Source organism: Bubalus kerabau, chromosome 5, assembly GCF_029407905.1.
Source record: "Bubalus kerabau isolate K-KA32 ecotype Philippines breed swamp buffalo chromosome 5, PCC_UOA_SB_1v2, whole genome shotgun sequence".
Taxonomy (NCBI): domain Eukaryota; kingdom Metazoa; phylum Chordata; class Mammalia; order Artiodactyla; family Bovidae; genus Bubalus; species Bubalus kerabau.
In genome coordinates, this window is record NC_073628.1 from 94,064,419 (window position 1) to 94,087,225 (window position 22,807).

At 40.6% G+C, this 22,807-nt stretch overlaps 1 protein-coding gene across 8 annotated transcripts in view; it reads left to right on the forward strand.

The window, feature by feature from the left end:
• Positions 1 to 22,807, forward strand: part of DNM3 (dynamin 3) — a 660,520-nt gene that overhangs the window by 93,040 nt on the left and 544,673 nt on the right. The window lies entirely within an intron of this gene.

Below are 22,807 nucleotides of genomic sequence, written 5' to 3' on the forward strand. Positions count from 1 at the left end.
GCCTATGAGGCTCCTCCGCCCATGGGACTTCCCAGGCAAGAGTACTGGAGTGGGTTGCCATTGCCTTCTCCATATATATGCATGTTTATATGTATAAAATCATCTCTTCAAGGTTGAATGCTTTTTCTTATTCCTTAGTTCTTTGATTTTTTTTTAATTTTATTTTATTTTTAAACTTTACATAACTGTATTAGTTTTGCCAAATATCAAAATGAATCCGCCACAGGTATACATGTGTTCCCCATCCTGAACCCTCCTCCCTCCCCATTCCATCTCTCTGGGTCGTCCCAGTGCACCAGCCCCAAGTATCCAGTATCGTGCATCGAACCTGGACTGGCAACTCGTTTCATACATGATATTTTACATGTTTCAATGCCATTCTCCCAAATCTTCCCACCCTCTCCCTCTCTCACAGAGTCCATAAGACTTAAAGTTATCATAGTCTATGTTATAGGATCACAGAAAAAAGTCAATTAAGTAGACAAGAAAAGGCACCTTTCCGGTAAGAAAATAAAGTGATAGATCACATACATGGTACCTTTATGGCTATATCTTTAATATGGCTATATCTTTGGCTATATCTTTATAGCCAAAAAAAAGATATAGCCGTGTCTATATCATTAGTTCAGTTCAGTTCAGTTCAGTTGCTCAGTCGTGTCCGACTCTTTGAGACCCCATGAATCACAGCACGCCAGGCCTCCCTGTCCATCACCAACTCCCAGAGTTCACTCAAACTCACGTCCATCGAGTCGGTAATGCCATCCAGCCATCTCATCCTATGTCGTCCCCTTCTCCTCCTGCCCCCAATCCCTCCCAGCATCAGAGTCTTTTCCAATGAGTCAACTCTTCGCATGAGATGGCCAAAGTACTGGAGTTTCAGCTTTAGCATCATTCCTTCCAAAGAACACCCAGGGTTGATCTCCTTTAGAATGGACTGGTTGAATCTCCTTGCAGTCCAAGGGACTCTCAAGAGTCTTCTCCAACACCACAGTTCAAAAGCATCAATTCTTCAGTGCTCAGCTTTCTTCACAGTCCAACTCTCACATCCATACATGACCACAGGAAAAACCATGGCCTTGACTAGACGGACCTTTGTTGGCAAAGTAATGTCTCTGCTTTTCAATATGCTATCTAGGTTAGTCATAACTTTTCTTCCAAGGAGTAAGTGTCTTTTAATTTCATGGCTGCAGTCACCATCTGCAGTGATTTTGGAGCCCAAAAAGATTAAGTCTGACACTGTTTCCACTGTTTCCCCATCTATTTCCCATGAAGTGATGGGACCGGATGCCATGATCTTCGTTTTCTGAATGTTGAGCTTTAAGCCAACTTTTTCACTCTCCTCTTTCACTTTCATCAAGAGGCTTTTTAGTTCCTCTTCACTTTCTGCCATAAGGGTGGTGTCACCTGCATATCTGAGTTTATGAATGTGTATTTTTTAAAAAAATCACCCGTTAAAATGGATCTTCCCAATAAATTCAGTTTTAATCCTAGAATAGCTGACTTAATGTGTTTATGAAGTCACTATTGAGCACTTTCTTTATGCCAGGTGCTATGCTAAACACTGGCCTTACAGAAATGCGGTTCCTATAGGGAACTTGTCTAGGAGAGGGGATGTGACTGGGGTTCATGGTACTTTGGAATACAGAGGAAGAGCATCTCAAGATACAGTTACATGAGGAAATGCTTCCCATACATAGGAAGCTGTGCCAACACTGTATCCTTCAAGGTGAGATGAGTACAAAAAGGTTCATTGGGTAAGGGCTTCTGTGGTAAAGAAGTCAACATGGGGGTCTGAATTTAGGGTGAAGTCACTTGGGAACCTTATGTTCTGGAAATAAAATGTTTATTAGGGGGAGTAGTGGATGAAGCTTCTAGAGTGTTAGAACTGGATTCAAGGATTAACTTAAAGCTGTCCTTAATGATCATAAATCTGGTTCCTATTGGTAAAAAAAAGAAAAAAAGATATGGTGGGCCTGTGGCTCTCTGTTTTGTCCTACGGGAGAAAACGACCTTTCAGTTCAGTCCAGTCGCTTAGTCGTGTCCGACTCTTTGTGACCCCATGAACCGCAGCATGCCAGGCCTCCCTGTCCATCACCAACTCCTGCAGTCCACCCAAGCCCATGTCCATCAAGTTGGTGATGCCATCCAACCATATCATCCTGTGTCGTCCCCTTCTCCTCCTGCCCTCAATCTTTCCCAGCATCAGGGTCTTTTCCAAAGAGTCAGGTCTTCACATCAGGTGACCAAAATATTGGATTTTCAACTGCAACATCAGTCCTTGCAATGAACATCCAGGACTGATCTCCTTTAGGATGGACTGGTTGGATCTCTTTGCAGTTCAAGGGACTCTCAAGAGTCTTCTCCAACACCACAGTTCAAAGCCATCAATTCTTCAGCACTCAGCTTTCTTTATAGTCCAACTCTCACATCCATACATGACCACTGGAAAAACCATAGCCTTGACTAGACGGACCTTTGTTGGCAAAGTAATGTCTCTGCTTTTTAATATGCTGTCTAGGTTAGTTGTAATTTTCCTTTCAAGGAGTAAGCGTTTTTTAATTTCATGGCTGCAATCACCATCTGCAGTGATTTTGGAGCCCCCCAAAATAGTCTGACACTGATTCCACTGTTTCCCCATCTATTTCCCATGAAGTGATGGGACCAGATGCCATGATCTTAGTTTTCTGACTGTTGAGCTTTAAGCCAACTTTTTCACTCTCCTCTTTCACTTTCATCTAGAGGCTTTTTAGTTCCTATCACTTTCTGCCATAAGGGTAGTATCATCTGCATATCTGAGGTTATTGATATTTCTCCCAGCAATCCTGATTCCAGCTTGTGCTTCTTCTAGCCCAGAGTTTCTCATGATGTACTCTGCATATAAATTAAATAAGCAGGGTGACAATATACAGCCTTGACATACTCCTTTTCCTATTTGGAACCAGTCTGTTGTTCCATGTCCAGTTCTAACTGTTGCTTCCTGACTTGCATACAGGTTTCTCAAGAGGCAGGTCAGGTTGTCTGGTATGCCCATCTCTTTCAGAATTTTCCACAGTTTATTGTGATCCACACAGTCAAAGGCTTTGGCATAGTAAATGAAGCAGATATAGATGGTTTTCTGGAATTCTCTTGCTTTTTCGATGATCCAGCGGATGTTGGCAATTTGATCTCTGGTTCTTCTGCCTTTTCTAAATCCAGCTTGAACATCTGGAAGTTCACGGTTCACATATTGCTGAAGCCTGGCTTGGAGAATTTTAAGCATTGCTTTACCAGCGTGTGAGATGAGTGCAATTGTGCGGTAGTTTGAGCATTCTTTGGCATTGCCTTTCTTTGGGATTGGAATGAAAACTGACCTTTTCCAGTCCTGTGGCCACTGCCATGTTTTCCAAATTTGCTGGCATATTGAGTGCAGCACTTTCACAGCATCATCTTTTCAGGGTTTGAAATAGCTCAACTGGAATTCCATCACCTCCACTAGCTTTGTTCGTAGTGATGCTTTCTAAGGCCCACTTGACTTCACATTCCAGGATGTCTGGCTCTAGGTTGAGTGATCACACCATCGTGATTAGCTGGGTCATGAAGATGTTTTTTGTACAGTTCTTCTGTGTATTCTTGCCACCTCTTCTTAATATCTTTTGTTTCTTTTAGATCCCTACTGTTTCTGTCCTTTATTGAGCCCATCTTTGCATGAAATATTCCCTTGGTTTCTCTAATTTTCTTGAAGAGATCTCTAGTCTTTCCCATTTTGTTGTTTTCCTCTATTTCTTTGCATTGATCACTGAGGAAGGCTTTTTTATCTCTCCTTGCTATTCTTTGGAACTCTGCATTCAAATGGGTATATATTTCTTTTTGTCCTTTGCATTTCACTTCCCTTCTTTTCACAGCTATTTGTAAGCCCTCTTCAGACAGCCATTTTGCTTTTTTGCATTTCTATTTCTTGGGGATGGTCTTGATTTCTGTCTTCTGTACAAATGTCACGAACCTCCATCCATAGTTCATCAGGCACTCTGTGTATCAGATCTAGTCCCTTAAATCTATTTCTCACTTCCACTGTATAATCATAAGGGATTTGATTTAGGTCATACCTGAATGGTCTAGTGGTTTTCCCTACTTTCTTCAATTTCAGTCTGAATTTGGCAATAAGGAGTTCATGATTCAAGCCACAGTCAGCTCCCGGTCTTGTTTTTGCTGACTGTTTAGAACTTCTCCATCTTTGGCTGCAAAGAATATAATCACTCTGATTTCGGTGTCAACCATCTGGTGATGTCCATGTGTGGAGTCTTCTCTTGTGTTGTTTAAAGAGGGTGTTTGCTATGATCAATGTGTTCTCTTGGCAGAACTCTATTAGCCTTCGCCCTGCTTCATTCTGTAATCCAAGGTCAAGTTTGCCTGTTACTCCAGGTGTTTCTTGACTTCCTACTTTTGCATTCCAGTCCCCTATAATGAAAAGGACATCTTTTTTGGGTGTTAGTTGTAGGTCTTCATAAAACTGTTCAACTTCAGCTTGTTCAGTGTTACTGGTCAGGGCATAGACTAGAATTACTGTGATATTGAATGGTTCACCTTGGTAATAAACAGAGATCATTCTGTGGTTTTTGAGATTGCATCCAAGTACTGCATTTTGGACTCTCTTGTTGACTATGATGGCTACTTCATTTCTTCTAAGGGATTCCTGCCCACAGTAGTAGATATAATGGTCATCTGAGTTAAATTCACCCATTCCAGTCTATCTTAGTTCATTGATTCCTAGAATGTTGATGTTCACTCTTGTTATCTCCTGTTTGACCTATACCTTTTGGCTATTTTTTTCTTCCAATGTCTCAGAAAAGTGAACACCGAAGAGTACAGTATTAGCTAGAGAAGCTTCTACTCTTACTCGTACTCTTTCCTTCCATCTCCCTGCTAAAAAACTGGTAACATGATACACATTCAGGACCAAGGACAGTAATTGGGCTACATTTCTCCAAGTTATTCCTTAGTAGAGGAGAGGTTGAAGTGAGCTGCCTAGACCAGCCTCACCATAGTCATTGGGGAAGTGTTCTCTCATCCTTGTTTCTCACTGGATGTAGTCTTCCCCATGGGCCTTTCCCAGTCATCCTGGTGTTAAAGTTGAAACATCTAAATGGGCTTCATGGAGAAGGGGAACAGGATGCCTTTCGGTTTCTTTGATAGCCAGGCTTTAGGCCTGCCTTTTAACTTAGCCAAATGAAGGTTACATATGATCCAGCCCATGTCTCCAGGGTTGTGAAGGGAATGTACTGGGGTTTGAGGCAAAGGCTGTCTGACCTTGTTATTTCCACAGTGGAGGACAGAGAAGCCTGGCTACAGTCCATGGGCTTGCAAAGAGTCAGACATGACTTAGTGTCTGAACAAAAACAGCAGAAAAGGATGACCAACAGAACTGAGTGTTTGTTTAGTTTCCTGGGTTCTCTTATTCTTCTTTGATCTGTAGTGAAAAGTGAAAGTGAAATCGCTCAGTCATGTCCGATTCTTTGTGACCCCATGGACTGTAGTCTACAAGGTTCCTCCATGGAATTTTCCAGGTAAAAGTACTACTAGAGTGGGTTTCCATTTCCTGCATGTTCTCATTGTGGGTAAGACTGCCCTGATGGGTCAAAAATTGATTCTCAAGAGGTCAAAAAAGTATTTTGTTATGTATAAAGTACACTCAGAAATATACTATAGTACATCTGTGGTATTAAATTTAATGAAAGGAAAACTAATGGGGAAAATGGCTAATAAGACCATTATTAGGCCTTATTAGGTACACAATAGTAAAAAATGGTTGAGAAACACTTCTAAAGTGTGGTGTCTCTCTCTTTTTTAAAAATTTATTTATTTTTTAATTGAAAAATAATTGCTTTACAGAATTTTGTTGCTTTCTGTCAAACCTCAACATGAATCAGTCATAGGTATACATATATCCCCTCCCTCTTGAACCTACCTTCCATCTCCCTTCCCCATCCCAGCCCTCTAGGTTGATACACAGCCCCTGTTTGAGTTCCCTGAAACATACAGCCAATTCCTATTGGCTATCTATTTTACATATGGTAATGTAAGTTTCCATGTTACTCTCTCCATACGTCTTACCCTCACCTCCCCTCTACCCATGCCCATAAGTGTATTCTCTATGTCTGTGTCTCCAATGGTGCCCTGCAAATAAATTCTTTGGTACCATCTTTCTAGATTCCATATATATGTGTGTGTGTGTGTGTGTGTGTGTGTGTGTGTGTGTTAGTATATGATATTTATCTTTCTCTTTCTGACTTACTTTACTCTGTATAATAGGCTCTAGGTTTGGTGTCTTTCTTTTTGTTTGTCATTCTCTTTGTTAAGCAGCACCGGGCTGGTTCAGTGACTCATAATAACACCACTGTTCTTGAACTTTTGTCTTTTTTTGCTCTGCCATTCTTAGTGCATAGCTTTCATCTTCAAGGTTGCCTTGTGCTGTGAGATGGTTGCAGGAGCTTTGCTATCTTGTATAACTGACAGGGAGAAGAAGGAAGAGGGAAGGGCAAAAGCTACACAACTGCTGAATTAGATCCTTTAAAGGAACTGTCTGTGATGTCTCTCAACAGCCTCTAACTACATCTGACTAAAATTTAATTGTGTTGACACCTCATTTGTCAGGGAGGCTGGGAAGTGTAGGCTTATTTATTTACCTATTTAAGTTGGGCACATTGCCATTTGCAACAAAGTTGGGATTCTGTTAATAAGAAATAATGGGAAAATGGATATTGGACAGGCAACTAATAGTCTGTTTAGTTGTTCCTTTGTCATCCATTTGCATGGCAGCTACCGAGGATAAGGTATAATCTGATTTAAAATAGAGTGACAGCTAAGTGCCTTTGCTTGATGCTAAGACTCATTAATCTGGTGCCTTAAATTCTTGAACAAACTGACTTTGTGAATAAGCAAATACAATGGATTAAATATGAAGGCATTAAGTTCTTGAGAGCATTTCCTAGTGGGGAGAACACATGGTATTTTGAACTGAGAACTGGCTTCTTCATTCAGTTTACAGATCTCTGACTCAGAAACTTTTGCATTTTGAATATTGAAATGGGAACCATTAATTATTGGTTAACTATATTTAATAAAAACATATTGCTTCCACTGGCAGAGGGCTTGGCAGCCTACTCCAGTATTCTTGCTTCCATGGAGGCAAGAAAACTCCATAGACAGTAGAGTCTGGTGGGCTACAGTCTGTGGGATTGCAGTCGGACATGACTGAGTGACTAACACTATTGCTTAGAAATTTTGAGTTTTGTGAACAAAAGGTAAGTTTTGAAATTTCTTAGATGTTAGTAAAAAAAAAAAAAGCATTGTGTTTCCTGCATTTGGATTTACAACTGTTTTTCGAACAAAATGCTGGTGATGTTTATTGAATACTACAAATTATAGAGTAAATGATAGCAGCAAAATGTGATCTTTTACAAATCTGTAAGTGCAAATATTCTTACTGTGTGCCAAGAATTTAGGGAAAAAGGAAACTGCAGTGGAAAATTTCCAATTAAATGTGTGGATTTTGGCATAATTACTTCCTTTAGCAATTAAAGTGGCATTGTAATGGCTGGCAAAGCTCCGAGATTAGGGCACACAAACACAAAGCTGTTTTAACAGTGCCATTGTGTTCAGTGTGTGGAATACATGACCTCAGTGCTTCTTCGTGTAGAGGGTAGGCAGTATTTGGCAGTGACCTATCTCTGTTTCTCTCTGTTTTTCTCTATCCCTCTTTTCTCTTTTCCTTCCTTTTTTCTAAAATTGGGTTATCATTTTGAAGGACCATGACATAATCTGACAGGGACTATTTTGGAGCACATAAAATTATATTTTGAGTATAATTTTTTGGAAGAGACATCTCTGTCTTTAAGGAATGATTTTAAAAAGTATATTGGTTCTTGGATTTTTAAAAATGTTTTTTCCTTCAAATTCTATTCTGTGTCTTCAGTTATTCGTATTATTGACCTCTATGATATATATTTTGTACTTTGGTGAGTACTGTCACATCTTAAACATTCATAATAAGATAACTAAGATATTAGTTTAAATTGTCTTAGGAAGTTACTGGTAAATTGAAAGCTATCTTGCCTGTCCTTTCTGTCTGTGTAAAATGCCTATTGTCTGCCTCTTTGGGGATTAGATATGGGAAAGTTTTCCTTTCATGTTTTGAATATATGGGCAATGAGAAAGCATCCTCATTGAAAGCAAGATATTAGAAAGTGTTAAAAAATAATACTTGGGCACTGCAGGAGGCATTGGGAGGAACATAGGGATGAAGGAGCACACATATAAATAGACCAGTATGTCAAGTGTGTATTGAGAGCTTAAGTAGAGGCCATGTACAGGGGGATTTCAAAGACAGCTCCTCAGAGAAGGTGATGTGGAACTGAGTATTGAGGATTAAATAGGAGTTGGCTAGATGAAGAAATGAGGAGAGAGCACCCGTGAGGGAGCATGGAATGTGCCAAGGAAGGTGCCTGCGAACCCAAGTGAATATAGAAACTTCCACTAGGAGTCAGGACTTTTTTTCTGCCCTGTTTATAGTCTGGGTTTCATGCTAAATACAATGGGGAAACATTTAATGGTTTAGAGTCTGGGAGTGATGTAATGGGACTTACATTCCTGTTGAGGTTGGATTGGAGGGTGATCAAATTGGATGCAGGGAAATTAATTGAGAGATTATTGTGGTTGTCAGTTTGAGACTTGGAGGCACCTGAAATCGTGGTTGAAATAGAGTAGAAAGGATGCTTTTAACCCATATTAAGGAAGAACTAGCAGGACGTGGTGATCAATTTGGAGCATGAAGATAGAGGGTGGGTGGATGATTTCCAGGTACTTGGTTTGGCTGACATGAATGGATGTCACATACATGTGTCACATGTCACATGGATGTTTGGCTGACACATCATCAATATGATGTGGATTGTGATTGAGAATAAAGGAGGAGAAACATATTGGATGGATGATAATGAGTTGAATTGTAGAGACTGATTTTGAGACATCTAAGTGGATGTGTCTTAAAAGGCTAGTATGACTTTGGGGATACCTTTGACTTCCGATATTTAACTTATTGCTCTGTGCACTCCTTCTCAGTCTCTTAGTTTGCTTCTTTCATGTGCTCAATAAGTGTTGGTATTTTCCAGAGTCCATATTAATCACTCTTCTCCATACTATTCCTACTCATCTGTTCTCTTGGCTTCAAAAGTCTGCTCCATTGAAGATTCAGATTTTTATCTCTAGACAGGACACATATCCTGAGTTCTAGTTGCTCACTCTAACTGTACTTGTATTAATCTAGATACTCTCTGGGTATCTAAAGATCAGCATGTCCTCATTTTCTCCCATTACTTTTATAGTGTCAGTTCAGTCAGTCAGTCAGTTCAGTCTCTCAGTCGTATCCGACTCTTTGCGACCAATGAATCGCAGCATGCCAGGCCTCCCTCTCCATCACCAACTCCCGGAGTTTACTCAAACTCATGTCCATCTAGTCAGTGATGCTATCCAGCCATCTCATCCTCTGTCATCCCCTTCTCCTCCTGCCCCCAATCCCTCCCAGCATCAGGGTCTTTTCCAATGAGTGAACTCTTCGCATGAGGTGGCCAAAGTATTGGAGTTTCAGCTTTAGCATCAGTCCTTCCAATGAACACCCAGGACTGATCTCCTTTAGGATGGACTGGTTGTACCTCCTTGCAGTCCAAGGGACTCTCAAGAGTCTTCTCCAATACCACAGTTCAAAAGCATCAATTCTTCAATGCTCAGCTTTCTTCACCGTCCAACTCTCACATCCATACATGACCACTGGAAACCACAGCCTTGACTAGACGGACCTTTGTTGGCAAAGTAGTGTCTCTGCTTTTGAATATGCTATCTAGGTTGGTCATAACTTTCCTTCCAAGGAGTAAGCGTCTTTTAATTTCATGGCTGCTATCACCATCTGCAGTGATTTTGGAGCCCCCAAAACTGAAGTCTGACACTGTTTCCACTGTTTCCCCATCTATTTCCCATGAAGTGATGGAACTAGATGCCATGATCTTCGTTTTCTGAATGTTGAGCTTTAAGCCAACTTTTTCACTCTCCTCTTTCACTTTCATCAAGAGGCTTTTGAGTTCCTCTTCACTTTCTGCCATAAGGGTGGTGTGTCATCTGCATATCTGAGGTTATTGATATTTCTCCTGGCAATCTTGATTCCAGCTTGTGCTTCCTCCAGCCCAGCGTTTCTCATGATGTACACTGCACATAAATTAAATAAGCAGGGTGACAATATACAGCCTTGATGTACTCCTTTTCCTATTTGGAACCCGTCTGTTCTATGTTCAGTTCTAACTGTTGCTTCCTGACCTGCATATAGGTTTCTCAAGAGGCAGGTCAGGTGGTCTGGTATGCCCATCTCTTTTAGAATTTTCCACAGTTGATTCTGATCCAGACAGTCAAAGGCTTTGGCATACTCAATAAAGCAGAAATAGATGTTTTTCTGAAACTCTATTGTTTTTTCCATGATCCAGCAGATGTTGGCAATTTGATCTCTGGTTCCTCTGCTTTTTCTAAAACCAACTTGAACATCTGGAAGTTCACAGTTCACGTATTGCTGAAGCCTGGCTTGGAGAATTTTGAGAATTACTTTACTAGCGTGTGAGATGAGTGCAATTGTGCAGTAGTTTGAGCATTCTTCGGTGTTGCCTTTCTTTGGGATTGGAATGAAAACTGACCTTTTCCAGTCCTGTGGCCACTGCTGAATTTTCCAAATTTGCTGGCACATTGAGTGCAGCACTTTCACAGCATCATCTTTCAGGATTTGAAATAGCTCAACTGGAATTCCATCACCTCCACTAGCTTTGTACGTGGTGATGCTTTCTAAGGCCCACTGACTTCACATTCCAGTAAGTCTGGCTCTAGGTGAGTGATCACACTATCGTGATTATCTTGGTCATGAAGCTCTTTTTTGTACAATTCTCTTGTGTATTCTTGCCACCTCTTCTTAATAACCTCTGCCTCTGTTAGGTCCATACCATTTCTGTCCTTTATCGAACCCATCTTTGCATGAAATGTTCCCTTGGTATCTCTAATTTTCATGAAGAGATCTCTAGTCTTTCCCATTCTATTGTTTTCCTCTATTTCTTTGCATTGATCATTAAGGAAGGCTTTCTTATCTCTCCTTGCTATTCTTTGGAACTCCACAATTCAAATGGGAATATCTTTCCTTTTCTCTTTTGCTTTTCACTTCCCTTTTTTTCACAGCTATTTGTAAGGCCTCCTCAGACAGCCATTTTGCTTTTTTGCATTTCTTTTCCATGGGGATGGTCTTGATCCCTGTCTCCTGTACAGTGTCCGGAACCTCCGTCCATAGTTCATCAGGCACTCTGTGTATCAGATCTAGTCCCTTAAATCTATTTCTCACTTCCACTGTATAATCATAAGGGATTTGATTTAGGTCATACCTGAATGGTCTAGTGGTTTTCCCTACTTTCTTCAATTTCAGTCTGAATTTGGCAATAAGGAGTTCATGATCTCCTTATACACATGATTTATAGTGTAGCACAGTCTAATGCTCAAGTGCACAGATGCTAGAGTTAGACTTTCTAGGTTTGAGTCTTAGATCTGTCCCTTACTAGCTTTGTGACTTTGAGAAAATTATGTAGCTTTTCTGTGCCTCAGTGTCCTCCCTGGTGAAGTGAAAATAACAATAATATCTACCTCATAGGGTTGTTATGTGGAGAAGGCAATGGCACCCCACTCCAGTACTCTTGCCTGGAAAATCCCATGGATGGAGGAGCCTGGAAGACTGCAGTCCATGGGGTAGCTGAGGGTCGGACATGACTGAGCGACTTCACTTTCACTTTTCACTTTCATGCATTGGAGAAGGAAATGGCAACCCACTCCAGTGTTCTTGCCTGGAGAATCCCAGGGACAGGAGAGCCTGGTGGGCTGCCATCCATGGGGTCGCACAGAGTCAGACACGACTTAAGTGACTTAGCAGCAGCAGGGTTGTTATGAAGATCAAATGAGAGTGATGCTTGGTACACAGTAAACATATCATAGCTGTAACTAGATCTTTCTGTATTTCCTTTTCTGGTTAATGGCGCCACTCTTCAATCAGGTCCCCAAACCAGAAATGTGAGATTTATCTTAACTCCTTCACATCATTTCATTCCACATGAAAGTGATCATTAAGTCCTGTCAAGTGTCTATTCTCTTTATTATCTTCTGTCTTCACTGTCTTCACTATCACTACTTTGGACTTAACCTTTATCATCTTCTTCCCCAGTGACCTAGACTGGTTAATGACTAGTCTCCCTATCTTTTGTCATCCTTCTTTTCAACGTTCTCTGTAGAGTCCCCCTTTCTGACTCTTTGCAACCCCATGGACTCTAGCCCGGCTGGCTCATCTGTCCATAGGATTCTCCAGGCAAGCATACTAGAGTGGATTGCCATTTCCTACTCCAGGGAATCTTCTGACACAGGGATTGAACCTGAGCCTCCTGCATTGTAGGTAGATTCTTTACCACTGCGCCACCTGGGAAGCCCGTGGCTCTTTTTTTCCCCCCTTTGATACAATATGTAGTATTTTACAAATTAAACATCCAGCATGCATATAAAATCAGCACACTGCTCTAGACATAGGACTGGTACATTGACCAAAGCATGGCAAGTCAAATAAATAAAATGCATTATACTAGACCCTAAGGAAGTGTGTCCCACTGTTAGGTTATTTTTTAGCATAATTTTGTTCAGCAGAAGACTATATAGTTCATTTTTCAGTCATGAAATTGAAATTGATCTGTAATTTGATCAATTAAAACTCTTCAGTTCCCTCTTGTTTTCATAGGAATAAAAAACCCAAAAAACTGAAGCCTCTGAGGTCTTCTCCAGACACTTCTCACCTCATCCTGACCTTCCTTTAATACTTATAGTTCCATGATGTTCTGTGTTATGTAGATCTCTTCCCCATGTCTTTATACCTCCTGGTCTCCTGTGAAGTCCCTCCTACCTCATGTGTTTCTGAAATAGTTCCTGACTAGTACCCCAAGAAGAATAGATTATTCTCTATGGTGTGTTGGTACTTCACCTTATCAATCATAGAACTTAACCATAGAGCTTGTTGTAGTTATTTCCATGTTATTTCCCACCTGCCACCTCAGCATCTATTTCTGCTTCATTTACTATGCCAAAGCCTTTGACTGTGTGGATCACAACAAACTGTGGAAAATTCTTAGAGAGATGGGAATACCAGACCATCTTACCTGCCTCCTGAGAAACCTGTATGCAGGTCAAGAAGCAACAGGTTAGAACTGTACATGGAACAATGGACTGGTTCTAAATTGGGAAAGGAGTACATCAAGGCTGTATATTGTCACCCTGCTTATTTAACTTATATGCAGAATACACCATGTGAAATGCTGAACTGGATGAAGCAGACTGGAATCACGATTGCTGGGAGAAATATCAATAACCTCAGACATGCAGTTGTCTCCACCCTAATGGCAGAAAGTGAAGAGGAACTAAAGAGCCTCTTGATGAAGGTGTAAGAGGAGAGTGAAAAAGTTGGCTTAGAACTCAACATTCAAAAAATGAAGATCATGGCATGTGGTCCCATCACTTCATGGAAAATAGATGGGGAAACAATGGAAACAGTGACAGACTTTATTTTCTTGAACTCCAAAATCACTGCAGATGATGACTGCAGCCATGAAATTAAAAGACACTTGCTCCTTGGAAGGAAAGCTATGACCAACTTCGACAGGATATTAAAAAGCAGAGACCTTACTTTGCCAGCAAAGGTTCATACAGTCAAAGCTATAGTTTTTTCAGTAGTCATGTATGGATGTGAGAGTTGGACCATAAAGAAAACTGAGCACTGAAGAACTGATGCTTTTGAACTGTGGTGTTGGAGAAGATTCTTGGGAGTCCCTTGGATTGCAAGGAGATCAAAACAGTCCATCCTAAAGGAAATCAGTCCTGAATATTCATTGGAAGGACAATGCTGAAGCTGAAGCTCCAATACTTTGGCCACGTGATGGGAAGAGCCAACTCATTAGAGAAGACCCTGATGCTGGGAAAGCTTGAAAGCAGGGGGAAAATGGGATGATGGAGGATGAGATGGTTGGATGGCATCACCAACTCAATGGACATGAGTTTGAGCAAGCTCCAGGAGATGGTGAAAGCCTGGGAAGCATGGGATGCTGCAGTCCATGGGGTCACAAAGAGTCGGACATGACTGAATGACTGAACATCAACAGCCTCCCTCCAAGACTAAGATTGTTTGAATGGATCAGTTATTTGAATTAACTTTTTGGAGATTAAGAGTCATACCTCTTGGCTTTAGTCCAGGGCAAATGTTAAACATTTATTTATTGAACAGACCATTTAGTTAGTCTCATTACATCTATATTGAACAAAGCATGTTCATAATTTATTTGCTAAGGGGGGAATTCTTTTAGCTTTTCTGATACAGCAATTGCTCTCTTTTTAGGTTTCTTAGGGTCACTCATTTTGTAATTGAACAATGATCATATTTCCTGGTAACTAAGTTTCTGGAAGAGCCAATAGGAAATGTTATCAAAGTGGTTCTTAGACCATAGCATGGAAACTGTTCTCTACTTTTTGTTCAGGAATCAGGAAACCATGAAAGAGAACTGACTTATTGCCTGAAGACCAACTGTTAAGACTGTGTAGATTAGTGCTTTGTTGAGGTGGGCTGAGAGAGAAGAAAGGCATTAGGATTGTGGCTGCTATGTGGCATAGAGAAGGAGGCACTACTCCTACCTTAAAAATCTGTACAGTCCAATCATAGGTGAGGCATTCAGGCTAAAGAAGGGAGTCAGTGTAACACTACATCTCTCCAGATTACTCTTCTCACTTTAGCTTGAAGGTCCATTTTTGAGGAAAATGGTACATAATTTATATCCACAGTAATAGTAAAGGCACGGTCATTTTTTCCTGCATTAATTCAATGAAGTAATTTTTCCATTAAATCTGTTTTCAGGAGAACCAACCACCTGAAATTCAAATGGATGGTTGTACTTAGTGGCTAAGGAATTATTCATGATTCTTCTATCAGTGCCCTGGCTCCCTGTCAATTGAGGCTGGAATAAGGAACTGAGATTTCCAAACCAGTGCAGCTGGTAAACATCAAGGGGACCAATCGGGTGGGGTCTCAGGCTCTTCAGATCCATATTTCATTCATTAAATGTTAAAAATTGTCAAGGCTGTTTTTTGTAGATGAGAGAATGCTAAAATATAAGGGAAAACACCCCATAGCTGTATTGTAGCAATAATAACAGTACTACATTTTTTCTGTGGTGCTTTGGTTTTTAAAAATTTGCTATGTGTTGCATTTCATTTGATTTCATAGAATTATTTCAAATTAGTAGAAAAGGAAACTGAGGTTTAGAGAATTTTGCCCATTCCGTGGTAGAATTGGGGCTCTATGTGAGGTTCTTTGTGTTTTATTTGAGGGTTCAACCCCTCAGCTTTCACAGCAGGAGGCTGCTGGGCATATGGTTTTCATGCTGCTGTATCACCAGAATGACGTGAATCTTCAGGGAGCCAGATTAATTACTCTTCAGAAGAGATTTCTCTCTGGTGCTTTCTTGTGCTCAAATCCTGCTGTGAAGTCAGAAAAGACTCTGAAATGGCAGGATTTGGTAACCAAATCTTTTGACTTTTGGTGGGAATGTATGTGTTGCAGGTAGAAGTGGTTAGAGCCACGAAGTGGGTACTTGAAACCACTTATTACTCTTAATAAAAAATTCTGTTTACTTAATACAAAAGTAGAGATAAGTATAAGCTATATCTGTTGAATTACTTTTTAGCCAAACATATGATAATTATTTGCTATTTAAAATGTATGATACCTTCTCTTTTGCTTTAATAATGTTCAAAGGATTGTTCTTACATCTACAGTATAAACATATGATCACAAGCATGAGTTGAAACAGATGCCAAGACAAAGGTATTAAGTAACTAAACCTCCTTTTTTCCTTCCTCCTTTGCTCCTTCTTTCCATCTTTATTTCTACCTCTTTCTCTTAAAGAAAATACTTTATTGACTTGTTAAACACCATCACTCAGTCCTGTGTATTTTATTTTTGGCATCTATATATACTAAAACCTCATTCATGGTCCTAATAACTCAAACAGATGGCCTCTAGCTCTTTGCACTGGAGTTTTGTTTTGTTCTCCCTTTATCCATTTTGATTCTCAAATTAACTTTATCTTTTTAGGCCTTGGCCCAGAGTAGGTCTGATTTTCTTAAAGTGATTATTGAAAACATCCAAAATAGCAAATATTCTATTAATAATATAGATCCTGGAGATTATTAAAAGAGTTTCTAATTATATGTACTTAGATGTTTTCAAAAAGGCAAAATGGTATCTGAGGAGGCCTAATAAATAGCTGAGAAAATAAGAGAAGCTAAAGGCAAAGGCTATGGTTTTTCCAGTGGTCATGTATGGATGTGAGAGTTGGACTATAAAGAAAGCTGAGTGCCAAAAAATTGATGTTTTTGAACTGTGGTGTTGGAGAAGACTCTTGAGAGTCCCTTGGACTGCAAGAAGATCCAACCAGTCCATTCTGAAGGGGATCAGCCCTGGGATTTCTTTGGAAGGAATGATGCTAAAGCTGAAACTCCAGTACTTTGGCCACCTCATGTGAAGAGTTGACTTATTGGAAAAGACTCTGATGTTGGGAGGGATTGGGGGCAGGAGGAGAAGGGGACAACAGAGGATGAGATGGCTTGATGGCATCACCAACTCGATGGACATGGGTTTGGGTGGACTCTGGGAGTTGGTGATGGACAGGGAGGCTTGGTGTGCTGTGGTTCATAGGGTCGCAGCAGACATGACTGAGCGACTGTACTGAAGGCAAAGGAGAAAAGGAAAGATACACCCATTTGAATGCAGAGTTCCAAAGAATAGCAAGGAGAGATAAGAAAGCCTTCCTTAATGATCAGTGCAAAGAAATAGAGGAAAACAATAGAATGGGAAAGACTAGAGATCTCTTAAAGAAAATTATAGAAAACAAAGGGAACATTTCATGCAAAGATGGACACAATAAAGAATAGAAATGATATGGATCTAACAGAAGCAGAAGATGTTAAGAAGAGGTGGCAAGAATACACAGAAGAACTGTACAAAAAAGATCTTCGTGACCCAAATAACTATGATGGTGTGATCACTTACCTAGAGCCAGACATCCTGGAATGGGAAGTCAAGTGGGCATCACTTAGGAACCATCACTATGAACAAAGCTAGTGGAGGTGATGGAATTCCAGTTGAGCTATTTCAAATCCTAAGAGAGGACGTTGTGAAAGTGCTGCACTCAATATGCCAGCAAATTTGGAAAACTCAGCAGTGGCCACAGGACTGGAAAACATCAGTTTTCATTCTAATTCTGAAGAAGGGCAATGCCAAAGAATGTTCAAACTACTGCACAATTGCACTCATCTCACATGCTAGTAAAGTAATTATCAAAATTCTCCATGCCAGGCTTCAGCAATACGTGAACTGTGAACTTCCAGATGTTCAAGCTGGATTTAGAAAAGGCAGAGGAACCAGAGATCAAATTGCCAACATCTGCTGCATCATCAAAAAAGCAAGAGAGTTCCAGAAAAACATCTACTTTTGCTTTGTTGACTATGCCAAAGCTTTCGACTGTATGGATCACAACAAACTAGAAAATTCCTAAAGAGATGGGCATACCAGACCACCTGACCTGCCTCTTGAGAAATCTGTATGCAGCTCAAGAAGCAACAGTTACAACTGGACATGGAACAGTCTGGTTCCAAATAGGGAAAGGAGAACGTCAAAGCTGTGTATTGTCACCCTGCTTACTTAACTTATGCACAGAGTACATCGTATGAAATGCCAGGCTGGACGACTCACAAGCTAGAATCAAGATTGTGGGGAGAAATATCAATAACCTCAGATATGCGGGTGACACCACCCTTATGACAGAAAGCAATGAAGAACTAAAGAGCCTCTTGATGAAAGTGAAAGAGGAGACTGAAAAAGTTGCCTTAAAACTCAATATTCAGCAAACTAAGATCATGGCAACTGGTCCTATCACTTCATGGCAAATAGATGGGGAAACAGTGGCAGACTTTATTTTTGGGGGCTCCAAAATCACTGCAGATGGTGACTGCAGCCGTGAAATTAAAAGACGCTTCCTCTTTGGAAGAAAAGCTATGACCAACCTAGTTCAGTTCACTTCAGTCTCTCAGTCATGTCCGACTCTTTGTGATCCCATGAACTGCAGTATGGCATGCCTCCCTGTCCATCACCAACTCCCAGAGTCCACCCTAACCCATGTCCATCAAGTCAGTGATGCCATCAAACCATCTCATCCTTTGTTGTCCCTTTCTCCTCCTGTCCTCAACCTTTCCCAGCATCAGGGTCTTTTCCAATGAGTCAACTCTTCGCATCAGGTGGCCAGAGTATTGGAGTTTCAGCTTCAGTATCAGTCCTTCCAATGAACACCCAGGGCTGATCACCTTTAGGATGGACTGGTTGGATCTCCTTGAGTCTAAGGGACTCTCAAGAGTCTTCTCCAACACCACAGTTCAAAAGCATCAATTCTTTGGCGCTCAGCTTTCTTTATAGTCCAACTCTCACATCCATACAGGACCACTGGAAAAACCATAGCTTTGACTAGACGGACCTTTGTTGACAAAGTAATGTCTCTGCTTTTTAATATGCTGTCTAAGTTGGTCATAACTTTCCTTCCAAGGAGTAAGCGACCAACCTAGACAGCATATTAAAAAGCAGAGACATTACTTTGCCAACAAAGGTCCATCTAGTCAAAGCTGTGGTTTTTCCAGTAGCCATGTATGGATGTGAGAGTTGGACCATAAAGAAAGCTGAGCGCCAAAGAATTGATGCTTTTGAACTGTGGTGTTGGAGAAGACTCTTGAGAGTCCCTTGGACTGCAAAGAGGTCAAACCAGTCCATCCTAAAGGAGATCAGTCCTGAATATTCATTGGAAGGACTGATGCTGAAGCTGAAACTCCAATACTTTGGCCACCTGATGCGAAGAACTGACTTGCTGGAAAAAACATTGATGCTGGGAAGGATTGAAGGCAGGAGAAGGGGATGAAAGAGGATGAGATGGTTGGATGGCATCACCGACTTGATGGACAGGAGTATGAGTTAGCTCCGGGAGTTGGTGATGGACAGGGAAGCCTGGTGTGCTGCAGTCTGCGGGGTCGCAGAGATTCGGACATGACTTAGTGACTGAACTGAACTGACTGAAATGTTTTTAAAACAATGTTAGTCTCTCTCTTCTGAACTCTAATGTATTTTATCTGGTCCCTTCTAAATGGTTTCCTATGTGCATGCATGTCTCTTCCTATTAGATTTCATGCACCTAAGTACAGACCCATGGCCACAGCATCTCTCTAGGAGTTCTTAGTTTTTTCAGTGAATTTTTTGATAATAAATAATATTATTTATTCTGGTAGAATTTTTTTAAAGAGTAGAACAAATCTGTAATTTCACTATTCTCTATTTTAGTCACATCAGTGACATTCCAAATGAAACTTAGCCTTTGGAGTCAAGGAGTAAATTCATTAACCTACCTAAGAGGCTGTTAGAATTTACACTAGTGCTTGCAAAATAAATTCGTTGTAAGTGGAGGAAATTTTGCTCAGTTTTATCCCTGTAATGCCCTGTTTTAAAGTATCAGTGGAGCTAAAGCTTTGGGTTTTGCAGTCTTCTCACTGACCTTTACTGGTTGTAGAAGCTGTTGTTTACTGATATCCCATCTGTGTTGAAGCTGTGTTCTGCCGAATTCCCTACAAAACAGCTTGGGGCTGGTGCACTGGGACGACCCAGAGGGATGGAATGGGGGGGGGTGGGGTTCAGGATGGGGAACACATGTATACCTGTGGCGGATTCATTTTGATATTTGGCAAAACTAATACAGTTATGTAAAGTTTAAAAATAAAATAAAATTTAAAAAAAAAAAAAAACTGATAGTAGTTCCAGGCCATTCAGTTCAGTTCAGTCACTCGGTCGTGTCCGACTCTTTGCGACCCCATCGACTACAGCACGCCAGGCCTCCCTGTCCATCACCACTCCCGGAGTTTACTCAAGCTCGTGTCTGTCAAGTTGGTGATGCTATCCAGCTATCTTATCCTCTGTTGTCCCCTTCTCCTCCTGCCTTCAATATTTCCCAGCATCAGGGTCTTTTCAAATCAGGCAATTCTTCTCATCAGGTGGCCAAAGTATTGGAGGTTCAGCCTCAGCATCAGTCTTTCCAATGAACATTCAGGACTGATCTCCTTTAGGATGGACTGTTTTGATCTCTTTGCAGTCCAAGGGATCCTCAAGAGTCTTCTCCAACACCACAGTTCAAAACCATCAATTCTTTAGCACTCAGCTTTCTTTATAGTTCAACTCTCATATCCATACATGACTACTGGAAAAACCACAGTTTTGACTAGATGGACCTTTGTTGGCAAAGTAATGTCTCTGCTTTTGAATATGCTATCTAGGTTGGTCATAGCTTTTCTTCCAAGGAGCAAGTGTCTTTTAATTTCATGGCTGCAGTTACCATTTGTAGTGATTATGGAACCCCTCAAAATAAAGTCTGTCACTGTTTCCCCATCTATTTGCCATGAAGTGATGGGACCAGATGCCATGATCTTAGTTTGCTGAATGTTGAGTTTTAAGTCAACTTTTTCAGTCTCCTTTTTCACTTTCATCAAGAGACTCTTTAGTTCTTCTTTTCTTTCTGCCATAAGGGTGGTGCCATCTGCATATCTGAGGTTATTGATATTTCCCCTGGCAATCTTGATTCCAGTTTGTACTACATCCATCCCAGCGTTTCTCGTGATGTACTCTGCATATAAATTAAATAAACAGGGTGACAATGTACAGCCTTGATGTACTCCTTTCCCTATTTGGAACCAGTCTGTTTGTCCATTTCCAGTTCTAACTATTGCTTCCTGACCTGCATACAGATTTCTCAGGAGGCAGGTCAGGTGGTCTGGTAGTCCCATGTCTTTAAGAATTTTCTACAGTTTGTTGTGATCCACACAGTCAAAGGCTTTGGCATAGTCAATAAAGCAGAAATAGATGTTTTTCTCGAACTCTCTCACTTTTTCGATGATCCAGTGGATGCTGGCAATTTGATTTCTGGTTCCTCTGCCTTTTCTAAATCCAGCTTGAACATTTGGAAGTTCACGGTTCATGTACTGTTGAAGCCTGGCTTGGAGAATTTTTAGCATTACTTTAAGCATGTGAGATGAGTGCAATTGTGTGTTAGTTTGAGCATTCTTTGGCATTGCCTTTCTTTGGGATTGGAATGAAAACTGACCTTTCCCAGTCCTGTGGCCACTGCTGAGTTTTCCAAATTTGCTGGCATATTGAGTGCAGCACTTTCACAGCATCATCTTTTATGAATTGAAATACCTCAACTGGAATTCCATCACCTCCACTAGCTTTGTTCATAGTAATGCTTGGTAAGGCCCACTTGAATTTGCATTCCAGGATGTCTGGCTCTAGGTGAGTGATCAGACCATTGGGATTATCTGGGTCGTGAAGATCTTTTTTGTATATTTCTTCTGTGTATTCTTGCCACCTCTTCTTAATATCTTCTGCTTCCTTTAGGTCCCTACCATTTCTGCCCTTTATTGTACCCATCTTTGCATGAAATGTTACCTTGGTATGTCTAATTTTCTTGAAGAGATTCCACGCTGTTATTACCCTCTAGATGGTTCAGGAACATTTCCTATTGCGAGGCCAATGGTTCTCCAGCCGTGGTGAACAGCAGGCCCCTGGTGCTTGTTAAAGAGTCTCAGTGCTGCTGCTTCCCCCGATGGATCCTGGGTGTCTGTGGTCAAAATACTTTCTGGTGGTCTTGGAGCTACTTTTTGGGAACCATTGCCATTGGGTCTTAAATTTATTTTGAATGGAATTTTGTGATTTTTAAAATTATGACTCTTCTAAAAGTTGTGAAGCATTCTAAGTGTGTTTAAAATCAGTGTTATAGATGTTTATGAATTCTCTTTAACATTGCAGAATCTGTACTGAGTTATGTGGCAGTGTAGATGTAATTATAAAATACTCTCTTTGCTGTAGTTTTATTGATCTAGTGCATATTAGCATGCCATTTTAAAGAAAATGTTTATTTGAAAAAAATCTCCTTTTTAATAAGCTCCTATCAGGAATGAAAACAACAAAAAAACCTAATTGCAGTATTTATTCTGCTGTTTCTTCTTACATACCCAACATTTATCTCTACTTAGTCCATCCTAAAGGAGATTAGTCCTGGGTGTTCATTGAAAGGACTGATGTTGAAGCTGAAACTCCAATACTTTGGCCACCTGATGTAAAGAGCTGACTCATTTGAGAAGACCCTGATGCTGGAAAAGATTGAGGGCAGGAGGAGAAGGGGATGACAGAAGATGAGATGGTTGGATGGCATCACCGACTCAATGGACATGGGTTTGGGTAGACTGTGGCAGTTGGTGATGGATAGGGAGGCTTGGTGGGCTGCAGTTCATGGGGTCGCAAAGAGTCGGACACAACTGAGCGACTGAACTGAACTGAATCCCATATTTTGTGTGACTATATTGGGGAGAAATTTTAGGTATTTGGAAGATACAGTTTAATGTTCCTTTATTACCTCTTAAAATGGGCAGTATTTGATGGTGTGAATATTAGTCTTGAAGGTGGATGAAGCGATGAATTTTTTAATTACCAAAGAGTTTAAGGATCAACTTCCACATCAGATGTTTTTCTAAATGTATGTTCTCTGAAAGTAAAAAATAATTGGCAATACACAGTAGTCTAAGGCAAATTTTTATTAAT